Source organism: Corvus cornix, chromosome 6 (genome assembly GCF_000738735.6).
Source record: "Corvus cornix cornix isolate S_Up_H32 chromosome 6, ASM73873v5, whole genome shotgun sequence".
NCBI lineage: Eukaryota > Metazoa > Chordata > Aves > Passeriformes > Corvidae > Corvus > Corvus cornix.
The window spans coordinates 28624377-28641051 of NC_046336.1; the positions used below are offsets into that span (position 1 = coordinate 28624377).

Sequence of the window (16675 nt, forward strand, 5' to 3'; positions counted from 1 at the left end):
AGCCAGTTATTAGCCTCCTTTTTCTAGACATCCACATTTCTACCACCCAAGTTGCATTATTAGAAAGAGATTTTGGAAATACAAGTCCAGTGTTGGGGAACTAGGGAGGTCAGGGGTGTTAAAACTGGTCCCACCAAGTTTTATTTCTCTTGCAGAAAGATCAAAAAGTTCTGATTTTAGCTGAGAAGCTCAACTCTCTACTGAAACTGGGAGATGCCTTACCTGCCTCTCCAACAAGAAATGAACAAACAGATTTTAAAATAAAACACAATAACTCATTAAACATGCCATCCTTTATCTTTTAATTTTAGCCAGAAATACATGAGCAGGAGATGCTAACAATTTTTAATTTTAAGGGCAGGAAGAACTGTGGCAATCACCTAATCAGATCTGCTTGTGTATGTGGAATGGTGCCCAGCAACTCCTACACCAAAAGGAATAAAATGTGGCTGAACTAAAAGCACTCCTCTTAGAAAGCAATTTCTTATTTAAAGACTGTGAGTAGTGATCAACAAATCACTTTCCTCAATAAATTACTGTAGCAGTTAATTAAAATGTGTCCCTTATGTTCAGTTTTCTTTGGCATCCAACATGTAGAGAGCAGACTTTGTTTTATCTTGCGTTACATCCAGGCAAAGTTTGTAAGGACTGGCAGTAATTTTTCTCTACAAAAATGGATAGAAACTGGAGGCACCTTTCTGGTACACTGCCTGATACTTCTACACCATCAAAAAAAAGGCACAAACATTGCTCCTACTCCAATTTCTGCTAGTGCCTGGAAGGTGTTTGTGCTGCAGCTACCACATGTGTCACAACTTGTGCCAACACTTCTTCAATCACAACCACCACCTGCCCTGGCTAGGGCGCTCTGGCCCACAAGTCCCAACACAATCTGCCATCACACCTTCATTCTGTGGTGCACAGACATCTTTCCATAATAAATACAAAAGCTCTTTAATTTTCTTCAGTTTTCCCTCCACACTGCATATGCTCGTGATGAAAGATGCCTTGTTATTGTCTCCTTGCTACTCTGAACAGACTGAACACTGTAAAAAGGATAAAGATTTGAAAAGATCTGTGGGAAGCAGGACAAAAGAATCTTTTTGAAAGCATCTTTTTTTCCAACAGCCCAGCTTCTCCTATGGACCCCTTTTTCCTCCTCCCTGCCCCCAGGGTGATGCAGACTCCCTCTCCCACTGCACAAAAGGGAAAAGTTGACTCTGCCATTTCCTGCTGTAGGCAAGGGCAGGAGGAACTGGTACTGCAGGAATGCCCCAGCCCACGTGTGGAGCTTTTCCTGGACAGGGGTGGGCAGGGATGGGTGGCTTATCCCTGTGCTGCTCTCCCAGCTGTTCTCCCTACCCCAGCTGAGGCAGGGAAGGCAGCCCAGTGCCTTGGGCAGCTCCAGGCTTTGCTGTATCCAAAACCTGCCCTGCAGCCACCTCCATGGCAATGGACCAGAGCTGTGTGTGTTCAGGTGAATCACATTAGAGCTATTTAGTACTGGGAATTTCTATATTTATAACGTAACAGTGGCAACTTAAGTGCTCCAGGGTCCCTGGACTCACACATCTATCTTCTGGAATTACTTGTCATGGAGGTGTCAAACCCAGGAGCATCAGGATGACAGTTTGTTAAAATGGGCAAGCTAAAAGATTCTGCTCAGTTAACACTTGAATGGCTTATGAGCCACTCATTTTCATATTTGATTTAAGTTTGAGGGAGTTGATTGCATGTGGAAGTGCAGGGCCTGACAATAAACAAAGGAGTCATTCATAGGGCAAAAGCCTTTTGTTTCAAACCAAACTTGCAGAATCATGGCAGGCTGTCTCTTGTTCTGAACCTGTTTCTCCTACAACTGGTTTGAACACACACTGGTCCTGGGCATCTTCTACACAGGAACAGTCAAAATACGTGACAGCTCTGTGATCCAGATGTGCTTTTGTTTTGTGCCATTGTTTTATTTGCAGATGTACCATCAGCTACCACAAAAGAGGGTATTTCATCTAGTGCTCTCAGCCCTCAGCTTCTTGCCACCATCTCTGAGCTGTTGCTGAACTGGGGGGACCTCACTTTTCCTGGCAGAGCTGCTTGGAAGAGCCCTTCTTGCTTCAGAAGAAATGGCTGGGTTAGCCAAATGGAACAGGTCTGACCAGGATGAGGGGTTTGGAGAGGGCAGTAGGTGGGATGTGTTCTGGGGCTGACATGTCTCACACCATGCAGGACCCTCAGCACACACCATGGGTGGATATTTTACCAATGTTTGGGCTCTTCTTTCCCATCAGACACTCTGCAAGCAGCCACCAAAACACAGCTGTGACATAAATAGGCGAGAATTAAGTGGAACTATCCACATATCTCTTAACAACAAGCACTGCCTGAGATTTCAAAAGTTCATAAAATTCCAGGGGAGTTAGGTTTTTTCCTCCCAGCCACCAAAAAGCTGTTCATTGTGGAAGAGCAATCTCCTCCATTCTGAGACCCCAGTGAGCCAAAAGTGCAGAAGCTGAAGGAGAAAAAAAAAAACAGGCAAGTATTTCCTCTGCCGCCTGGTCACCTCCTTTTCAAAGGGATGTAACTCAGTGCAATTACAGTGCAGGGAAGTCAAAAAATCACTGCCCATCATATGTACAAGAGATACAAACCACATCCAAGCCCTTCATACTCCCAGTGAGCAATTCCAGGCACTTTGTGCACTGGTTTATGGCAGCCTGGACAGGAACTAAAATGTACTTAGGAAGTTCCTACTAAAAACACAGCATTATCATCTAAAGGCCTCAGGTGATGTTCTGAATTTTTAACTATATAAACAAATATGATGATCTTTGTTATTTAGAGAGAAGCAGATGGAAACAGGGATCAGAACAGTGTGTAGGTAAGAACACAACTAAAGACAGACCAAATGAAATCATGGTACAAAAAAAGCAACACATCTGCCGGGATAAGGAAGGATACAGAGACACAGAGAGAATGTCATTGTCTTCAACTTCCAGGTCTCAAAAATGCCTGAGAATAAAAACTCCACGAGTCAAAAATATCATCATAAACTTCTTGAAGTACTTGCCTCTGTTTATTCCTGCCTTTCATAATTTAAAACACACTGTATATGAAAATCTGCCATCTCAAATTTCATTTTATTGTAAAATATAATGAATCAAAATGAAATATTTCAGAAATGGAAAAGAAAAAAGGAAGAAATCACAGAAATGAGAAACCTCTAGTTAGGTCAGTTAGCATTCCAAACAGTTTGTTTGAAAAATTCTTTGAAAGCTGCCAGCTCCTCACAGTTGGCTTTTTTAAACACAACAGGATTTTTCTGATAAAAAACTATTTTGTTTATTATTTTTTGACTGCTTGACTTCAAGTAAAGCTCATTTTAAGCAGATTATATTGCAATTAGATCTAACAACTTTTGCAAGGCATGGATAAAGACCTACAGCATTGAACTCTGAGGGAGAGAGAATTCCTTAGACCAGTAAATTAATATGCTTCAGTAAGTCCATTCTTGTTTGTGAGCAAGTGGCTGATATTTCCTGCAGTCAGACCCTGCCTGACCCTTGGTAAATGGAATGCAGTTCAAAGACTTGACGTTGCAGTGTAGATTTCTAAGCAACATTTTTCACTGCCATAATGCAAATTCAGTGTCAAGCCAAAGCTTCCAGGATGGATTCAGTTAGGGGACTCTAATTTGATCATTTGGCTGTGGCTGCAGGTCCTCCACCTGAACAGCAGCACATCAGGATGTCTGAGATGAGATAGTGCCTGCATGTACAACCAAAAATCTGTAGGCAAGCTGGCCAACAGCACAGCCCCATTTTCTGGTGGCTGTACATTCCTGGTTGGGGTCTTCCTCAAACTGATAAAACATGGGGCAGACTGTATTTTTTTTGTTTCCCTAAGACATATTTCACCCAACACGTGCCATGTACAGCATAAGATGACAACATCCGTGAAGAGATTGTTTTGCACAGAGGAATTTGTGACTCATCAAGAAGAAAGGTGAGTTCTGCTGAATATATAATGCCAACTTTGACAGGAAATCTATGTTTCCACTAAGAGGCAGAGTATCAAATTAGCAAAGACAGCACAGTTCCAGAAAACTGCAGCTCAGCAGTTAACTTATGCAAGTGATGAACTTGGCATAAGTGACCTGAAGATTCCACCTCCTAGGAAACCCTCACATCCATAATAAAACCAGAGTGATTACCATGCATGGCTCTCCTTGGCTGTACATCACTGATGTGGGGCCATGCTGGGGCAGATCCACCTGGATGTGTCGGACCTGCTCTGGATGTGGAGTCAAACGTGGTGACACATCAAAAGAAGCTGTTGCAATGCCCCTGCACCCCTTCACCTCTATTTTTAGAATCAGCAAGGATGGTAGTGCTGTGGCTTTGCCTCCACCTTCACAATATAGGTGAAAAAACCCAAATGATGGGGAATTTCAACAGCTCCTTCTGTCTGTGTAACCACTACAAAGGAAGGACACTGGCAGCTCAGTATTGGTATCCAGCCAGCAGGTACATTACCTCAGACCCCACAGATGGTTTCAGGAGCTCTGCAGCTACAGAAATGACAGCCTTTCCTTTCCAGCCTGCAGTCTCTGAACAAACTCACTCACTTTTTAAGTATTAATGAAGTGCTCTGCTCACCTAATGAAAGCAAGTTTTCTGTACTGAGTGAGCTGGGGCCTTGGCGAGCCAATTAGTGCAAGATTTTGCAACTCCTACCCATGCTATTTAGTGCTGTTGTAGAAAGTGCTCACTGGCAGAGCTTTCTGGTGAGCTGGCAGAAACCAAATTGTCAAAAGTAATTTTCCCCCAAGGGCACAATCCACTTTGATACATTTTCTATTTTGAGAAATATAAGTGTTTCAGAACTGCCACTGATTCTAAAAGTGTTGGGCTGTTATTAAAGAACCAGCCTCAGATTTCAGCTTGGCATTCCTTGTTTAGAAATCATTTGCCTTGAAACGCACAAGAGTGTATTATTTAAATTAATAACAACATAACATAACCTAGGTATATATTAACTTCATACATCTATATTAACTTCAAGTTATTTTAAAAGTCTGAAGCAGCAAGATACCAGGGACAAGGATAAGAATTACGGAACGTTTAGGAATCCAGAAAGAGGAGAAATAAGAAAAGAAATAAAACATTAAGTTTTAGGACAGCTTGCAGAAGTTGTGATTGATTTCATGCAGTAGAAGTTGTCCCTGCTTTCAGCCACGAACATGAATGAACAAGCACAGACCAGGGAAACAAACCCAAGGGACCTTCAAGGGGACTGTGGGCATCCTCAGGGAGCAGTGTCCCACCACAGTACCTCCTGACCTCTAAACCCTGCTGGCATGCCATGCTCCAATGCCCTGAGGCTTCCATGACAGTTAAATCGAGGATTTGTATGCTGCCTCTCTGTGCATTTAATCCTCAGCGCTCCATTTCCCAAAGGAAGCTCTCATGGCTGCTATAGCTGGCATTCCCCTGAGCTGTGATGCAGCCTGTGGTGATGGGATCTCTGAGGAAGACTTTTCACACAGTGCTTCTCCCCTGCTACAATAATTCCCAAGTTCTAATTTTCCTCATGCCACTGCTGCTCAAGAGCAGTGAGTTATGATGTCTGGAGGCTGAGGAGGGAAATGATCAGTCAATCGAGCAGGCTCCATTCTCCCAGCTAGGATGCAGGGGCACTTCAGAGCATTTAGGAGACTGGAAAAGTTGCTCAGTTAGTGCCCAAGCAAACCTGAATGTGGCACTGATCAGTAATTTATAGTCACACAGGCCCAGCCCTACCCTTTTGTAGGGTGTACTGTGAAGGTGTTTCTGTCTCTCAAACACTTCTCCAAGTATTTGTGACCCACACTATGGTATAACTATGACTGGAGGGCGATTAAGATACCAGCTAACCCCAGCACCCCTGAAAGCTCAGTGATTAAATACATAGTATATTCTTACTTTCTTGTACTTCATGTGTTTTATGCAGCTCAGCTGCACTAAGGGCAAAACCCTAACAAACTTTGGCTTACAAGTACGTTTTGCAGCTAACAAATACCTGCCTCAGCTTCAGTGTTCATAGACTAGCAAAAAGCAGTCATTAAGTTCTATTTACTTATGGAAGATTTTCCTAGATGCGAGAGAATGCCCCCTCCTTCCTCTGAGTTTTTCACTGTGGAGCTCTTTGAATAATCTTTTATGCTCTGGGGTATTGAAATACTAAGCTCTGACAAAAAGAAGGCTTCATGGAAAAAATCAAATTAGAATCATCTCTTTTTAATGAGCCTGTGTCTATGGCTGTTTCTCATCGTTTTCCATAGAGGAAGAACCAAGTTCTTGGATGAGGTGAGAAGCAATCAGAAGTGTCAGCAAAAACAACACACTTTCTCCTAGCTGCCGTGTCAGTTTAATTCTGGAAAACCACACATTTCTCAGTATTATCAGTTAGCAAAAGAAACCAAGTGGATTATTAGTTAATGCTATGGGATTGCTAACATTACCTCTCTGTGCCAACGTGGAAATGGTCTCCTAGTCCAAAAATGCTTATATACCCAAGCACATGGAAATATTTAAGAATAATGAAATCTTAAAGTTTTCCTGGCTTTATAACATCATCTACAAGTGAGATATTGTATCATCTTCAATGAAAAGAAGATTCAATCCTGTCGATGCCCTATTCACCAATCAGGTAACAGATTCATCCCTTTCACTTCCCCTCTCCTGCAGACTTCCTGTACGTCACATTCTGGCTTACATGCATTTAAATAAAAGTCTCCTCTCTTTGAATGTTACTGGTGGACTTTTTTTGCCCAAAGGTCAGCATCCCCTCTGAGTGTACTGCATGCCTTTGGACAAAATACAGAGGTAGTATCACAAACTGAAATACAATAACATGATTACAAACTACGTCTCAGCTAATGCTGAGCAGTCCACTCTTAGCTCTACTTTTCATTAACAATTCGTACTCTACCTTTTTAGATGAAAAAGGAGTTGGAGAAGAACTAGGGAAAAAAAAAAAAGGAATCCTAGAAAACTTCACTTGACATTGGTGCCTAATGTAAACTCTGTAACGTGGGACTACATGGCCAGATCATCCTTCCAGAACGCCCTGCCCCGTATGGAAACCTGGAAAAGGGACTTGCTGTTGATCCACACATCAAAATACAGAGCAGAGTGAAGCTGCTCTGAGGTAGTGGGAAGTTTTTCTAAAGACCAGAACACAGCTGTGCTGGAAGCACTGAGCAGGAGATTGCAGTCCCCAGCCTGCCTGCCAGGCAATCAGAGCCCGTCAATAAACCAATACCCAGCCATACCCTTCCCTCCCTATTCTCCATCCCCACCACCTGGTTTGCAGATACTTTGTATTCCCTGAATTGCCTTGCTGCTTGAGCTACACAGGCACAGAGTTAACAAAACTCAAACATGAGTTCATGCAGCTCTGTCTCTGTGAAGGGAAGGAAGGGGGAAGCAGAATGCAGAAAGCACCGATAATGCTGTTGCCTTACCACGGGCCTTTCTCAAAGCTATTGATTTTCTGTCACAACTCTTTACTGAAATCACAGCATGGCCTTCTGGCTGGCTGAGATGCATTTTTGTGTAAACATGCTCCCTGGTGTCTCTGTATTATCACATTATCCTCACATGCCAACTCTCAGCATCCCTGTCACCACTAGAAGCTGACACACAGGTTTCCTTTTTATAAAAACATAAAGCTGCAATAAATTCCAGTTCAGTTTAAACTAAACCCATTGTTCCTGATTCATATTCATAGTACCTTATTCCCAGCATCAGAATTTTCCCTCTCCTTGTTTTTCTCTCTTTGAAGGAAAATGCTGTTTACTGGGAAGCTGTGCTAAAGCTCTAATTAACATGAGTTGCACTGAGCAAAAAGCACACCAGCAAACAGGCCTGTTCTTACCCTATTTTTAAATCATATTACATTTCAAGACATGCTCCCTCTGTTGTGTAGGCCCACACAGTCACTTAGGGCTCACTGCCTGCTTCAGCTGCTGGCTGTTTCCCAAATTTTCCTTCCCTTCTTATTCTCTGCCCATGGAGACAACAAACGAGCTGTTTCCACAATCAGGAGAGGCTCCTTGCTGAGTCAAAAGAATGAGCTCTTGTTAGAGAGGAAAATACTCTCAAGACACAGGTGTGCAAGCGACATCATAATTACCATCAGAATAGATGGTCTGCAAATTGCCCAGCATTCGTAATTAACCGTGCTCTCTAATGAAGACCACTCTGTGTGGGATTACCACCTAATAATGCTTCATAGCTGCATGAACAAAGCTTTATTTCACTGAGAAAATGAGGATCAAATATTCACAGAAGTAATCTACCCCAGAGTGCAAGATCCCCAAGTCAGGGATAAAACTGTGGGTTATTTAAATATCAATCAAAACGAATTTGTTCTTAAACACTGGTTTACCACTGAGATACAAGCCAAGCTAATGGGAGCTGCATCATGGAAATCTCTTCTGGAACCTGGTGAGATGCATCTGCAGGTCCTGAGGGAGCTGGCAGAGGATGTGGCCAAGCCACAGTCCATCATATCTGAGAAGCCATGGCAGTTTTACAGTTACTGACTTTAAAAGGGGAAATATAACCCCACTTTTAAAAAGGGGAAAAAAGGAAAACCTGGGGGACTACAGTCTCACCTTGGTGCCCAGCAAGATCATGCTAAGGCACGTCAGTGGTAATGGGAACGTAATGGGAATGTAACTGGTGACAGCCACCATGGCTTCACTAAGGGCAAGTGGTGCCTGACAAATTGGATGGCAAACTGTGACAGAGTTATCGTGTTAGTGGATAAGGGAAGAGCAACTGATGTCATCTACTTGGGCTTGTGCAAAGCATTTGACACTGTCTTGTTTGATGTCTTCGTGTCTGAAACAGAGAGAGACATTGCTGGGAGAAAAGGATTAAAACCTGAAGATTTGGCGAGGAGGGAACAGTTTCACTGGAAGTGACCTTGCATCTGGGAATGCTAAGAATATCAGTGTGGGAAAACTAGTATTTGCTAGGACAAACTAAGCCTGAGAGATCCTGTGTCCCTGTATGCCTCTGCCTCCTGGTGGTGTTGGTGAGGCAACAAAATAAATCTGCTCTTTGCATTGCACCTGGGGCTTGGTGCTCAACCAGATTGGCTCTATGTGTTGATTCACACCCACATAGATTTGATGTGTGGAAAAGGAATTGGCTGGATGGTCATACTCCAGGAGTTTTGCTCAATGACTCAAAGTCCAAGAGGAGAGCAGTGACAAATCCATTCCACATGGATTGGCACTGGGAGCAGAGCACTGATATCTTTGTTGGTGACATGGACAGTGTGCTCAGTGCACCCTCAGATTTGTTGATGACCAAAGCTGTGAGGTGTGGTCAACACACTGGAGGGGAGGGATGCCATCCAGAGGGACCTGGATAGGCTTCAGAACTGGGTCTGTATGAAACTCATGAAGACTGCTTAGTCCTGAAGACAGGAAAGTTCTTCAGCAAGCTCCTCCTCTCCCTAACTCAGCCTGGACCCAGTCTGAAGCTTAACTGATTCTATGATCTGTGGCAGAAAGGACAAGAGGCACAGTTGCAGCAGCCTGTACAGGTTTTATCCCAGAGTTTAAAAGTCACTTTGCAGAAAGTGTAAAGCACTTTTAGATTCTGCTGGTGCCAGAGAATCACCATTAATGCCGGTTTTTAATGTATCCAGGGTCAATAAAATTGGGGAAATTCCAGTGTAAGGATGTTGGATATTTGCTCGTTACCAATTCAAATGTTATTCTGATGAGGTCAGGGCCTAATTGTACAAGGACACTGAGACCTAAAGAATAAATGATAAAAACATGCCCTGATTTCTTAAGGAAGAATTATAGCAGCGATTAGCATTTGTATCACACTTAGTGTCAAAGTACCCCATAGCACTTCACAAAGCCCATCTCTGCCCCACCGTGGTCATCCAGCAATCCTGGAGGTCAGCAGCACTTTGTGCATCTGCCCTTCCTCCTCCTTCCCAGGCAGCACTGGCAGAGCCAGGCATACCACAAGGAGTGGTCAGGGTGCAACACTGCAGCATTTATGGGGCAAGAGAATCCAACAGCCTCTGAAAGCTCCTGGGGCTACCTGGCTTTCTCTAAGCCTCCTGCAGGACCGACTTCCTGCCCTCTGTCCCTTTGGCACTATCAGAATACCCTCACTGGAGCAACTCCAGTCAGCCAGGGCCACAGAATGCCCGAGACATAATCAGCTTTGCATTGTGAGAGAAGACAAAATATGACACGAATGGAGGAGAGAAAACCTGGTTTATCCATGCTGATTTTGGTGGTTTTCTTACAATTCGTGTCAACCCAAACCTCAGCCAAAATAGTTTTGAATGGTACCACAAAGTTAAAAGGAAAATGTGGTGTCTGGCCATACCGAGGGATTAGTTTTGTCAGGACAAAACCTCCTATAGCTGACTTAATAACTTGGCAAAGGCACTGTAAATAAAGGCAACACTGAATCTGCCAATTCCCAGCTTGTCAAGCTCTTCCACAACCAACAAACCACAAAAGTAATTACAGACAGTTAAAATGCAAAGAGCAGGAGGACATTTCCTAAAAGGCACAATTACTGTGCCCCTAGAGGCTGGGTTTAAGTTTACACCCTGAATTAATTTCCATTCATTTTCATCTGAAATTTGTTTGGCTTTCCCAAGATGTACGTTTGAGATGTTTCCAATTTATCTGAGACTTCATCATGAAGGAACTTGCAGCACACACTTCAATGACGTGTTTAAGTCCCTCATTCCCGTGACATTTGGCAATAGTCAGCTTTCTATGAGGCAGACTTCTAAATAGCCCAAAATAAAGATCTTGTTTTCAGCATCTTAATTTGGAGTTTTCAGTATCAGTCTCAAAAAATGAACTATTTATTTGCAGGGTTGAGTTGATAATCCTACATATCTGTTGGCTGCAGGGCCGAAAGATGCTCCTATGAACATCTAGTCTTGTTTCCTGGATAAAAATGATACAAATTTCACCACAAGTGCTTGCATTCCTCAGAACATTTCTTGGGTTTTGAGTAGAAACACACATATGCATTCAGCACTGAAACAGGCTTGAATCCAGCTACACAAATGTTGTAACAACAACAGAGGGAAACAAATGAAATGTTACAGCCCTTTCCATGGCCCAAGCAGTGGAAGAAGCGTTGAGCTCCTGGGAATGCTCTTGCTCTCAGAAGAGAACAAGAAGAGATGATAATCATCCAAAAATTATCCAAAGAGGTGTCCCTGTGCTGCTCAACACCCTGAAAGCTGTGCACTGATAGGTGTTCACACCATTTAACTTCAGACATTCCCAGTTTGATACCTCCATGTACAGTTACTGAAAAGAGAGGCAGGTTCCTAACATGGATTCTCTGTAACACCCTCCAGAAGTCCCATTTCCCTTTGGAGTACCCAGGTTCCTAAGAACTATTCTAAGAATATCCTTTATTGTCTCACTTTTCTGGCTCTTGGGCAGAATATATATTGTTCTTTCACAGTAGGTAATTTATTCAGAGGCATTTTCCAAGTCAGAGGAGTTACTCCCAGCCCCAGCTGAGATTCTTGGTAAATGTGCCCTGTGCAGAACAGCAAACACAGAGAGGACAAAGCTGAGGAGGGTTCAGCTGTGCCAGCAAAGCACACTAAGGGGCTACACAAACTGCTCAGCCTCCCTAGAACACAAGGAGTTTAAATTTGGCGGGAGGGAGTCTTTTATAAATCTGGAAACAGATGGCTCCTGTGTGTGCTGTACTTCCATCTACCTTTTTCCCAAGGCCACAGAGGAGCCCAGACTGATGCTGACTGGGAGAAGTCCAGACCATTTCTGCCACTCATTAACATGAGCAGTGCAGAACAGGGAGCAACCACAGCCATGCTGTTTCCACCTACACACAGGAATGCCCACAGGATACACCAACTGCAGACCCTCATGAAATTACCCATAGAAATAACAAGACTGTTCTCAGGAATCACTGGGAATCCCACTGCCAGAGCTACAAACCACCACACCTAACCTGCTCTGGGTTAGGCAGACAACACCACGGATCACAACCAAGGTCAGCAATTTGATACTTTCCTGCTTCAGTACATGATGTAACCAAAGTCTCTGTAAGACCTGTTCTTTACAGACATTCTCAACACACAAACAGAAATCAAAAATCTCCAGTCTGCCTGCTTAAATCCTGCTGGAGTATATCTGTACACTTCACTACAAAGCCCCACCAAAGAAGAGCAGATTTATGTCAGATGGGCATATGACACTGTTTCTTTCTTCCCCTTATGCATCCTTACCACTGACATACCAGGCACCTTGTTGAGATGCCTGTGCTTTGTAGAACAGTTATAAGGAGCATTACTAAAAAAACCAGTTTTCATTATTCACAAAAGCCTATATAAGTTACCAGGCCAGTATTTCAGTCATTCAGTGTTATTTTCTGCCAGGAATATACAAGTTAATATGACCTTTTACAACATCTGCCCTTAAGATGCCTCCAAGCTATGATGGGATTACAAAATTTGAAATCTGCTGAGGCAGATGAAATATTTCATGTTAGAATGACCTGAAAAATACAGGGTATGCCCATGTATTCCCTCGAAATTCTCATTCAGTGGGTTTCAGGGTTTATTTTTCCTCTCTGCTGATTTGCAGACCCTTAAGCATTTCCCTTTGGATCCCCCAATGTCAGCACAATATTAATATTCTTGCCTTTCTTAATTACCTTTCTCAGATCTCTTAGAAGCAGCTAATAGACCAACAGGGATCCATAGAGAATAATCTGAAAATGATGAGTTAATAACTTCATAAGGACAGGCCCTTAAGTGATTGTCCTTCAAAGAAGGACGCACTTTAATAACAGTGTATATATTATATAGCGGTTTCCTGTTCTTCTGTCTTGCATAACAGAAATAACAACTGCAACCTTTGCAATCCTTTGACACTACATTTGTTTAAACTGTCACAAAACTTGCCCAGAGCAGGCTGGGGCAGTCAGGGTCAGCAGAATGGTGAATTCCAGGCTCAGGAATTCCGGCAAGCTACAGTATGCAAAACAGACTTGATGGTAATGCTTATTTTTATGTGGCTCTCTCCATGAGGAGGGTTACAAAATGCTCCATGCAGAGCCAATCATTCACAGTTCAAGCAACCAGGGATGGCGCTGAGGGAAACCTCATTTCAAAAGGAAAGTAATATACATTTTAGTACTGGAAGTTTTAATGGTAATGTACACTAGAGAGAAATAGCACTTAGAAAAATGCACTAATGATACTGTCTTTTTGATGGAGACATCAGAGGAATGATTTCCATGGCGCTTTTGATCCTGGACTCTGAAGGTGAAATTTTCTGTTCAGGAGCTGATGTGTAAGTTTTTATGAGGCTCTCATTAACCTTAGCTTGAAACTTTCAGTGGGACACACACTTTTACTAGACACTGTGTAGAGGTAAATTTAAGGAAGATGAAGTCTATTAGAAAACAACAAACTTCAAAACCAACTATTTCACTCAGGAGATTTTTATCTGAAGTCTCATTAGATGACTCACAACTATTCTCAAGCCCCAAGGAACACCCGCCTGGAATGTCACACGAAGGATGCTGCAGACATACAACTCTGGTTTGTAAAATCAAGCCAAGGCAATAAACTTGGTCAACAGGCAAAATCCAGGGTAGCTTTCTCTACAGCACTGGGGCACTGACCTGTGAGAAAGGGGAGGGGGGAAAAAAATTCAAGACCACTTCTTAAGACTGTGCAGAGAAACAGATTCTCAGGTGTTAACCCTCAGCACCAGGTGCCCAATTCACAAGGTAACAGCCTGGTTGTAACTTTTCCACCTCAGCAAGCAGGGAAAACAGTATCAGTCCTTTTAAGTTGTAGTCCTGCTTGTGAAGGATGAAATCTTTAAAAAACCTGGTCACTGCTGACCAAACAAATACACAGTATAATGTTGGCTATAAGCTGCAGCTGAAATGTGTGTTTAAATTATACACAGAACAAACTCAAACACCATCCATGCTTCCAAGGGTGTTCAAGAAGGTATTTAAAGATTTCTGTGAACAATTTGCAAGGTGAAAACATCCAAACCTGTTTCAAAAGTTCTTTGCCTCAGGCACCAGCTCTATCTCTACATTAAGTTTTCATACACAGAGGTAGAGAGCAGATGGCCAGTGCAAGCAGACAGTTTTCAACAGGGGTGTTTCAGTCTCTCAGTCAGAGGTTTATCTGAGCAGCCTGTGCTCTGTTTAGCAGAAACATCCAAAGCCCAAAGATCAGGATCGCTTAACCGTTCACATAAAAAGATGAGGAAGAAATGCAGACACTATAGGAGTTCATTAAATGATGCTGTTGATTGGCAAGTCATCTGTCAACCTGACACTGGGCTATTTAGACACCTGAAAAAGACCTGTTTTCAGAGTCCTTCTGTGAAAACCTGAACAACGTTTGCTCTGGGATGCACATCATGTTAGCTAAAATTAACATTTTTGTCTCTCAGCTTTTTCAATTGTCTAAATTCTGACCTCCCAAGCATTGTTTCTCTTTGCAAGTTTAACTTGCTATGATGTAGATGGAAATAGTGCAGAGTATTTCAAGCTGCCTGGCTCTGAAGGAATAGAAAGGATGTAATCTTGGAGGTGGGAAAGGAGAGAAGAAGAACTGCTTTGTTGTAACACACTACTCCTTGTTCAAAAGGCTGTGTGACACCTCCAAGTTTTGACAACACAGCTGCATTTATATCTACTTGTGATGAGAGTTCCCATCAGCTCAAACTTGGCATTGTGCCTGACTGGCAATTCATTACTTACTGTAAAGTAGGAGCACTTTTTAAATCACAGCAGCTCCTCTTTACTGCTCTCTCTCCACTCTACCCTGAGGAGCTGACGTGCCTAAGTGGAGATGCCACCACCGAGCTCTGGGGCGGTGTTCCCCAGCTGGTGCACAGCCTGTTTATTCCAAACAGGGGCCTCAGAGAGATGCTCCAAATCGTAGTCTGAGGCAGCCTCTCTCCCCATCCACCACAGAGATAGCCAAGATATGTAAAATGAGTAATGAAGGGGAAAAACATAAAACATGGCTCTGTTCAAGAATTAATGTGCTCATTTTAACTCAACAAGCTCAATCTTCTCTGTTTACAGCCTAAATTATCTCCTTTAACACTGAAACAATAGAGGGAGAACACTGCCACTGCTTCCCTCATGGTAAGCAGACAGGTGCATGCTGCTTGTTGGAGTTAAAAAATGAGCCTCCTAATAGGATAATATAGTTTGGATTATATTAGTTAGAGAAAAATTGAGATGAGAAAGCCTCAAAGGCATAATCATCATGAAACATGGGGCTGATTACTGAGAAGTGCTGAGCTGCAGACAAAGTCATTGGGTGTTATATGTGCATGATAATATGATCACTACTGTCTTTCCACAAATTATGGGCAAAAGGTAGATTTTCATACAGCTACCCATCCAAGTTTCCCTCACTAAGTGTTTTTATACATAAATTTTTAAAATCCGCAGCTCATAATCGTTCCCATTTAAACCTCTGCAAGTGCACAGAACAGCAGCACAATTATTTATAATCCATATGTAGAATGCAGAAATTGTATAGCACTCGATGAACATGCACTGCTGCACATTCATGCAGAGGAACAATATCACAGAGACATTGCTTGAAGGAAGATCAATCCTCTTGACCAATGTAATGAAGAGAAAATTAAGGCTAATGAGAAGATCAATCCAAGAAAATTCAAAGACTTCAGCTATTACTCCAACTAGAGATCAGAGGAAAAGTGGTTTTACATCACTGGGATTTTCCAGTGTGTCTGAGGAACCAGAACACTCTACAGCTTCACAGGCCCTGTTCTGACAGTGAGCAGGGAAAGGATCACACAGCACCAGCTGCACCTACCAGTGGGCTGGGCAGCCTGGACTGTTATCCCATAGTGAAAATAAAGGTACTGCAGCAAAGGAACAAGATAAAAACTTGGCAATCAAGAGCGTTCTTGAAAAACCTTCACACCTGTGCCAAGGGAACATCTCTGCTGGTATCAGCCCAGACAGGAGCTCAGAGCAAACAGGAGGAAGGGCAAAAGTCAGAAGCTCTAGCAGAAAGTCCATCAGTGATACTTTAAGTGACTTGAACTGTGAGCCAAGAAATGAATAAATTATGACATCAAAGTCTGCACTCGTATTAAGTGACAGGGTCCTAATTTAATATTTATTTTTATGTTGGGGGAATTCATTACCCAGAAATGTTTATGTGCTCTCTAGAAAACACATATTCACTTTCTTCTTCTTAAATTACTGTTATTGGTATTCCTATTGGCAGGGGGAAATACAGAACCACACAAAACTGCCCAAATCACAACATAACACTTCAACATGTCCATCAGCTAATGCTAATCTATAATTGAACACCATGTAGGTACTCAGGAAATCCATTAAACTATATAGATTGTTCCTTCAGGATCAGTGCTTCAGGTTGCTTTACATAAGGAAAGGCATCCAAGGTCTAGGACACTGTGAAAAAACCCACAGATCTACAGAAATACTTACCAGGCATTTCAGGAAAGACATCTGACAATCAGAATGCTTGATAACTTCAAAAAGAATACACTCACTGAAGACGTCCACCACAGAAAATGCCTGCAAAGACATAAAAGGACTTGAAT

General features: G+C 42.6%; 1 long non-coding RNA gene across 1 annotated transcript in view; it reads right to left on the bottom strand.

Moving 5' to 3' along the window:
- LOC104690182 overlaps positions 1–16675 on the bottom strand; it is a 97835-nt gene that overhangs the window by 45142 nt on the left and 36018 nt on the right. Inside the window, exon 2 of the long non-coding RNA XR_005602139.1 lies at positions 16560–16649. This is a non-coding gene — a long non-coding RNA (uncharacterized LOC104690182). The remainder of the gene's footprint in view (positions 1–16559; positions 16650–16675) is intronic.